Below are 9,480 nucleotides of genomic sequence, written 5' to 3'. Positions count from 1 at the left end.
CAGGGCCTCCCCTAAGCTCCAGTGTGCACCTCCAGGAGGCTGCTGGTGTTTCAGAGAAACTTAAGATATTTAGCCTAGTCCCTCCAAACACCAAAAGTTTGGTAATAGAACTAAAGGAAAGAGGGGGGAGGGGGGGAAAAAAGATGACCCCCCCCAAGGCTTTTTCACTTGCTGGTACATGCACAGCTCTGGACTCTGTGGATATTCAATTTTCACATGCAGTTCTGAGTCATAGCAGAAGGAAGAGTTAAGAACTTTGGAGTTTAATAATTACCTGCATCTTTGAGAATCCAACCTGCAAGATATGAACACCCTTGAAGGAGGGATAATGTTAGGTTTATTAAATTATACAAATACTGCAAGATCTTAAGAAAATACTATCCTAGTTTTTCCAAAATAATGCATAGCATCTAGCCTTGTGTTTATGAGCACTCCGTCATAAAGAGCCATCTGTTCCTAATAACAAGGTCTCAATTTTCAAGAATTACAGGATAGGAACAGTTCAGTCACACAACAGAAGACCCCATCTTAATCAAGAGTGGGGAACAGCTCCACTCTTGGTCACTCCCATCATGTTACACTGACATGAACTGGCATTGTAGGTGGTCAATAGGGTCCTGATGCTGAGATGAGTCAGTCCTTTCTTTTTGTGAGAGACTTGGAACAATCATGCTGTCATCTGAAGGGCTCTTGGCAGAGGAAATGACATAGAGCTTTCTAATTTTCAACATTTCACTGAAACTACCTTAGGAGCACGAAAATTAGCTGCAAAGTTTATGAACTGACATTAGTTCTCAGACCAAAATGGAAGCTAGGGTGATAGGCAATATTTTGATGGACACAGTGCAGACATTTTCAGACAGCGTCATAGAGCATGTGCATATGAAATTTTCATCTTGACATTTCCTGTCCAGTAATTGTTCTGAAAAGATCCCATGGAATTGGAATAACAAGCAAATTATAACTTCCACGTTGGAACATTAAAGAAATTGGTACATTGATTGATGTGTGCCAGGCTATGTGAAATATGCTAGCAGTCAGAGCTAATCATTAAGGACTCGAATTATGTTTGAATCTGATTATCCCTGATCCTAGGCCATTTGCAGAACAGGTATAAAGAGACAGGCAGTTACAGAACATGCAGTTAATGCTTTTCTCTTAATAGAACTTGGTAGTTAAAATATAAATTGTTCTCTGGGCTTTTCCCAGCCTGAAAAAGCACATGTATATTGAATGAAGTGATTCTTGTTCTAATCTTATGTTGTATTACAGGATGAGTTTTGCTAAGAGGTGATAGCAAACTAAACTGAAACATGAATACTGCACTCAGCTACTTTTGACATACAATATTGTTTCACATTTTGTAGTGTCAACACTCTACATTTTTTCCCCTCTTCTTCAGTCCTCCGTTTCCCTGACCCACGTGAACTGCCTCACCAATTGTATTATGGACTGTAAATTAAGTATGTTTTGTCCTACAAAGAGTGTCAAGGTCCTTGCAGAGAATTAAAATACATATTTGAGTTAAGATCTGAAGAGTTACAAACAAACATACATAGAATGTTTGGAAAAGTTTAATATTTTGTTTCTTTAAGTCAAAGTATAGTACACTATAGTTTTCTTTAAAAATATATATATATGGATAATGAATAAGAGAAGAATTGACTAATATTAAATTAATTATTGCATCTAACAATGAAGATTAAAAATGTGGCAGGCTTAGGAGGGCATCACTGAGTTCTAAGCAGGAATAAGATGCTTAACAACAACCTTCTTGGACTGACAAGAAATCAAGAGAAAGGGTCCAGTTTCCTCAAGGAACAGGAAAACTACTATTTAAAATAGAAACCAGAACTTCTAAAATTAATTCAATTAGGTCAGACAGCCAGAGGAATGTGAGCATGAGCAATTACCAATCTTCTAGCATTTACTTCAAGAAACATAAAATGTTAAGCAGACCCACATGCGTGTCCCTATCACTGAGAAAATCTGATAGGATTGCACTTCAAGTTTCTTTTTTCCTAATGTATTTAGGAGAGCAGTGCCCCCTAGTGATTTCTGAAAAATCATATTTTCTTTTTTTGAGATCGGTCAAGGAGTAATAGCTCAGCATGCACCTCTAAAACTCAATCCCTATACCTGCACTGTGTCCTAATATTGATGTTTCCCTTCTACTTAAACTAGAAATAATTAAAGTGGATAGCCCTTGACAATGGGTGTTTCTCTTTGTTTCTTGCACTGTAATAACTGTAAAAGTCTTGCTCCTGGAAACCTTGTAGATGTTAGAAATTATGCCCTTAGAGTTAACCAAAGCTTTTCTGGAACTCCAGTGTGATGCTCATGAGTTTTAGGACTGCTGTTCTTTGAGAAGCTAAGGGAAGAGTGGCAGTCAATTCTAACAGCAACAAGCATTCTCATCTCAGTAGAAGTTTTTTGTGTCGGTCAGTATTTCTATTTTAATTTCTTGACGGCTCTTCATTTCCCTCCCGTATCAGTACAGTAAGAATGCAAGTAGTACCATTACATTGCAGCAACACAAGTCTAGCAGTCTCCTGTGCAAACGTGCTTCCTTAGACAGCAGAAGCTGGAATTCAAGTAGTGACAATGAGCACTTATCAGCTTTGTAGGCCGCTTGAAATGAAAGTGCAATTGTTTCATGGATACCAAGGAAACAGGACTACTTCTAAATCCTAAATTAACAGATCTATGTGCATGTGCACAGCAAACCATGTTACTGCCAATGGAAATGACTTCTTTTTAAGGAGAACATCTGCAGTCCATACAATCAGATGTTGTTTCTGGTTTTGGCTTATCTCACACAAATGGCTGAACATTTTTAACCAGTTTCCTCCAGGTAGTATTTTGTGCAAAAAAAAAAATAATAAAGCAAAACTGCATTCACTGTTCATTATAAATTCACTTCTGAGAAAACAAAAGGAAAATTAAAGTATAGATCACAATTCCAAAATAGCAGAGGAGACAAGATCAAAAGAAACGCTTTCTGGAGAAAACAGCCCAGCCTAAAGCTGTAATGACAAGTGCAAAGGGATACTGCATCATTTTCAGGCAGCAAACAAATGCTACAAAAAGGTCCACAAAAACTCCACATCTGTAGATATGTTCACAACTCCTAAGCAACTTGCTGCATTTCCAATTATCAAAGCCATCCACTCAGAAAATGCAACAGGCATATTGCTGTATCTGACACTTGGAAAACAGTGCTGAAGGTCAGATATCATAAGAAATTGAGCAGAAACTTGTGCTCAACCTTTTTTTTTCCTCTAGTACAAAAAAGAGTTATGATTTTAAGTTTTGAATATTACTGAAAGCGCGTTTAGTTTTTTTTATAAAATCCTAAAATAGCTCTAACAAAATGCTTTATATCATAGCTCTTATTTTAAATGGGCCTTCACAGATCCTTGATTGAAACAAACTGCAGTGAACAATTGCAATAAATTATCCAATGTATCTGCACTACAATTTAAGATGGATGAATGGACAGAACTTTAAGTCCCCCTCAGTCAAGCACACCAGACTTCTGTTACTTCTGTCTATCTTTTGAAGAATCAGTTTGCTCTCCAATTATTGTAGTCAGTTATTTTAGATGGCCCATATTCTAGCATTGTGGAGCAGCCGACATATTTCATAAAAAAAGTACTAACACAACAGAAGTTTCCCAGACTCATTGTACTCCTAAAGGTATCCTGTGTGCACACAAAACAGGGAATAGCCTGTTGAGGTTGTTACATGACACAGTTCTTATATCTTGGTCTCTGTCTCTTTTCTTCACTGTATTCCTCCTCTGTAAGCTTCAGTGTCCTGACCTACAATGCCAACAACCACCCACACTGTAAGTTATCTGCACACTGACATACATCAGTAGGGAACTGCATATTTCTTTTGTACTTTCAAGGAAGCCTACATATTTTTGGCTTTCTGTGCCTAAGAGCCTCAGCTGAGGCAAGCTGACTACCTAAGAGTTTAGCATACACAATCAGTAATATTGTATCTGCATCCTAATACAGCCAGTTTTTCAGACATTTAGAAGTTCTGCTTCTCAGGGTGTAGAACTAGTTTTCATGTGTCCAGTACATCATAAAACAGCTGTGTTTTCATTACCTGTATGTTTCTCATTTGCAAAGTAACAGTGTTTAGTAACTGAAATTCTGTAGAATTATGCCTACTATTCCTAATACAAAGACTGGAACACTAGTGACTGTGCAGGGTCTACCCTTGAGAAAAGAATGAGAGCAAGTAGGAATGTTGAAAGACCAAGGAACTGAAGGGAAATACCCAAATCACATAGGATAAGATCACGACAAGAAAAGGAATTGCAATTCCTAGGATTTGAGCACCCCAAGTGTTCTAAGTGAAGTGCTTTCATTCCACAAAAGTTTGGTGAAAGCTTAGCACATGCAGGAACACGTACCCATCTGCAGACAGAGTTCCTCTTGAAAAATGACATTTAACAAGAAATGAAGTCAAGTACAACATCAGTACACATTATTGTTACTTGTTTACTGGCAGAAGTTCCAAATGTAGGCACAGCTACTAAAAAAAAGAATCTTTATAACCTGCAGTATCTTTCCAGATTCTTCTTTAGTATGCCATGATTGAAGGACACACATTTTAACACAGATACTAGCAAGCCTGTATGAACAGTGTTTTGATGTACTGCATGTTTGGTTTGGTATCATTTAAAATAGTTGTGGATTTTCCATCAGAAGGAACAGATATATTATAGGTTTTACTTAAATGTGAAACAGCAGATTTCCTTCAGTCCCTCATGCTAGCATTTTATTCTGTCCTTCAGGCTGCCAGAACAATATAAGACTTTCAAAAGTATACTTTAGTGACAAAAGAATCCTGTTTACCCATCAGTCATACCACTCTCACCTATTGGGTAAACTTGTTATGAAGGTACACATTCCCCAAGAGCCACTGGACACAAGTACAATGAAAATGAGTTCTTTCCCTCTGTATAGTTCTAATAATACAAGTGCATAGTTGTAATTACAGAGTAAACGGATAGCCAGAGGTTATCTAAGAAAAGACTCACCAGTGCTGAGGCTTGCAGTCAAGATGAATGCTTGCCAATATTGAGGCTCACAACAAAATCCCCACACAGGAGCAATCTCCAGAAAGAGATGCTGCCTTAGTGGTGGTCAGCCCTTAAATGGGATCTAGGAGAGATGGAGTCAAGCTCCATCCCTTCCAGGAGCACAGCTGAATTACCTTCACCTGTGCTCCTGCAGCTGACTCATCACTTGCCTCAGATAGTTAATCAGAGGTTCAGGCTGTGATCAACAGTTTCCCTTACACACTTCTCTTCCCACTCTTTGCCTCAAGAAAAATATGTTTTCCAGAATCTCTGAGACTGTAATAAAGCATCCAAAATTTTTGATTGGTCCTCAAGAAACTACTTTCTTCACAGTATTCATGAAATGAAAAACATTTACTGCCATTTTACAAATTATTTTTACTACACAGAGTACTCCAAACTTGGTCTTTGCAGATACACATATTTTCAAGACGTTTCAGTAGACTGTTCATAAAATAGACTGATTCTGCAAATACAGTGCTGTTTTAAAGTACTTATTTTTGACCTTGAATATTTTTCACTCATACCAGTTATGAAAAAGCAATAACAACAAATTAAAGAACAGCAACAACAACAACAACAAAAAAGAAACAAGTTTGAATTAGCAACACTAAATCTAGTGTCTGCCCCATCCCTAAGACATAGTACATCTACTAGAGTCTGTCACAGACCAAGTTCATCCTGTAGAAAACCACTTGTACTGTAAGCGAATTGACTGAATCTGGGTTTTCCAACTGAGGTACAGCAAAGTGTTGGTCTTTTGTTCAACTTCTGCCCGAAGGCATTGGTCTCTACCAACTTTTGGTTAGCAGTACTAACCTGCTTTTTCATCTCCCAGAGAAGCTGTGCTAAACACACTCCCCTCTGTTTCCCTCTTCACTTCCCACCTAATACTGTCACTGTTAACTGAATTTTGTGAAGTCCTTGCAAATGAATGTCAAAGAAACACATAATCATCTGTGAAAGAACTTGTCTTCCATCAGCATTCTTGAAGCAAATCTGGGTGAATTAAGGACTTCTGGAAAATATCATTACAGTGTGTTAGTGCCAAAATACCAGACTGTCAACCCTTTCCTCTGATCAAGACACTTTAAATGATCTTCCTAGATTTGACCTAATAGAGCTGAAAAATGACATATCTCCAGAAGTACTCAAGCACAGCAAAAAGCAAAAAGGTTTAGCCTTCTTTCCATTAGTCTCCTTTTAAGATCAGTTTCAGCACTGGCAGACTTGTCATTCAGTCTTGTCTGGACAGTCAGACAGCTCATAAGGTGTGCTATATCAAGATTAAAAAAAAGAGAGAGAGAAAAAAAAAGATATCTTGAAAAGCAGTATCAACTTAGAGAAAGGCTGCACTTATATTTTTTATATTTACTACTTATCATCTCATCTTTGGTTATTTTCGGTCTCTCACAGAGGCTTGTTTATATTTTCATTCTTCTGAGAAATCTTTATTTTAAGATGAAGGTATTCCAGTTCCACCGCCTGAGGTGGAGTGATCTTTACTTTCATTGGCAGTACCATGTATGCCATTGCTTGAGATAAGAGTCATGTGCAAGGCAAGGACAAATTAATTTATCTCCTGTAAGAAGCAAGGGGGAAGAGATGGAATAAGGGAAGTCTGAAAGTCGTGAGCAGAAATAAGACATCTGATTCTTTCCTTTTCTTACCATAACTGGAAAAATATTTACCATCAAACAGTGAGAAATATCAAAACAGCACTACTCTCTATAATAACTATTGCTTACATCTTAGGAAAATTTTCATTATCTGTTTTTCTTTTCCATACAGCATTTGGAAACAGCTGACGGCTAGTAGAAATATTGCTAGCCAGTTTAAATACCAAATTTGGTTTCATTTTTCTCCTTCAGTTTCAATATTTCCTTATTGAACACATCTATATTAATAGTATGTGAACGGAGCTGGCGGTCAAGATATCAATTTAGATGTTTCAGTTTTGTCGCTCACTATGAAGTCAATAATGTACATATCAAAGATGCATATTAATATTAAACAGATATTCAGGTTTTCTAGATGACAAGAATACTGCTGAAACTTATGCAGAGTGCTTTTTTCCCCTATAAAACTTGAATTTTAGATAAAAAAGAACCAGTTTTGAGTGTAAAGTCATTGAGATCTTACAATACATTAATTATTCATTCTCTCCATGGCATTTATTTGTTTTTTAATATTCGCTCATCTGTTTCACAGATAATTTTATCATTTCAGATAGAACCAAATAGTCTAACTTGAGAGTAAGATCTAGGGATATATTTTCTTGTTTACACACTGGTAAGCTTGAAATATAATAAAAGCTGTAAAAAGTAATTAAATTGGTTAGCCATTAATGAAGCCTGCTGTATGACTGAAGTTAAATTTAAGCCATTTCATGAATATTGTTAGGTTAATTGTGCTCTTCACAACCCACTTCTGATGAGCAGTTACTTTTATATGTACAGCAGCTAAAAAACTTACGAGTTCATTTTGCAGTTTCATAGTTACTGCCACTTTTTCATTCAATTCATTCACATCAGTTAATTTGAAAAGCCACACACTTCTTTTTTCTCCTTCACCAATTTTCCATACACATGTAATTAATATGGAGATACAAAAGCCCTTTATGTTTTTTTTTGTTTTGTTTTGTTTTTGATTTTTTTAATTAGAGTTAATATAGGGCGATATTACAGTGATACAGTATTAATATATGATGATATTTGAAAGAGACATTTTTTAGGCAGTAGTAGGAGCAATTTCAGCTTAAATCATATTACTAAGGCTATTAAATTTCTAACTGAATAAGATTATTATTACTAAGGGATGCTTTCATGGCAATAGACTTCTGTGATTATTATTTCTAGAAAAACAAGTTCATTACCCTATTTCTGCACTGGAAAAATGAATCAAATCCTTCTGCCATTACTGGGCATATCTTGATGGATAATTCCCACAGAAGTCATAAGAATGATAAATTTTGTTTGCTCTTTTATTTAGAGTGTTGAATATAAACTTAAAAATTAAAAGATCCCATAGAAATACATCCACAGACTATCTCCAAATATGCACATCGAATATTAATGTACATCGAACCTGGCTCAGGGTGTATTCTAATTGAAAAACCTATATTTTTTTATTGTTTTTTTCTTTCATGTCATATTTTCTTATTGCCACAATATTTCACTTCCACCTGTATTCTTTCAAGTTTTACAGTGGCTGCCAGTGGCCAGCATGACATTCCATCCTGGTTAGATAGCCCTAGAGTAACTAAGTTAAGAGCTTGAGAATTGTATTTAATATTTAAGCACCAGTGATCACATTGAAGTAACTGCTCTAAAGACATTTGTGGGCATAATTTGGAAACAAATTAACTGCCAATCAAAAGTTGTTTGTTCAAGGCAGTTTATCTGATTCTTTATGTTTAACATCTTTGTTTTGTACTCTTGCAATCATTTCAGTAAACCTGCAGTAGGTTCAACTTCTCAAGTGACTTCCTCCATTTAACGTACCTTGTAAATGCTGTAATTTTTAAAAATGCTCTTGTGAAAATCCAAACCATTTTGATTTTCAGTGTCTGTTACTACTTCTGGAAAAATATTTTTATTTTAACAAATGATTTTTTCTTTAAAAACATATAGAAGGACTATCATTGGTCTTTAAAAGGCCATTTATGCCATTAACATTTTACTACTACTTCATAAGAAGGCATGTCTTCTGATATTTTCTGTAAGGCCCAGCCACAAATGCAGATAACTTTTCCTCTCCACAGTCCACTTGAAAATGTTTTCTGTATGTTGAGTATTTCAAGTACCTCGTGGAACATTCAAAAGATGCAGAACATCAAAGAACATAGCTTTCCTTACAACAAAGTAGAACATGAGAGAGAAATGTTATGTAAAATAACTTTTAAGATGAAAAATGGAACAGATGCATGAAGATACAGCATCATTTTTGAGAAAAATCAGAATATTCTGATGGCTGGAGTACCTTTGCTGTAAAGACAGTTCAAAAGAGCTGGGCTTATTCTGTCTGGAGAAGGTTTCAGGGAGACTTAATTGTGGCCTTCCTGTGCCTAAAGGTAGACCCACAGGAAAGCTGGGGACGGACTACTTATCTGGGAATACAGGAGTAGGACAAAGGTCTGATGGTTTCGGTTTAGATATGAGGAAGAAATCTTTACTCTGAGGGTTGTGAGGCACGGGCTGCCCAGAGAAGCTGTGGATGCCCCATCCCTGAAGGCATTCATGGCCAGATTGAATGAGACTCTGGTCTATTTGGTGGCAAGCTTGCCCACAGCAGCAGGGCTGGAACTAGATGACCTTCAAGGTCCTTTCAACCCAAGACATCCTGTGAATCTGTGATTCTGAGAAAGCTTAAAAGAGCTT

Source organism: Excalfactoria chinensis, chromosome 4, assembly GCF_039878825.1.
Source record: "Excalfactoria chinensis isolate bCotChi1 chromosome 4, bCotChi1.hap2, whole genome shotgun sequence".
In the NCBI taxonomy this organism is placed as follows: Eukaryota; Metazoa; Chordata; class Aves; order Galliformes; family Phasianidae; genus Excalfactoria; species Excalfactoria chinensis.
The sequence above is the reverse complement of the archived record's forward strand: the minus strand, read 5'-3'. Positions refer to the sequence as shown.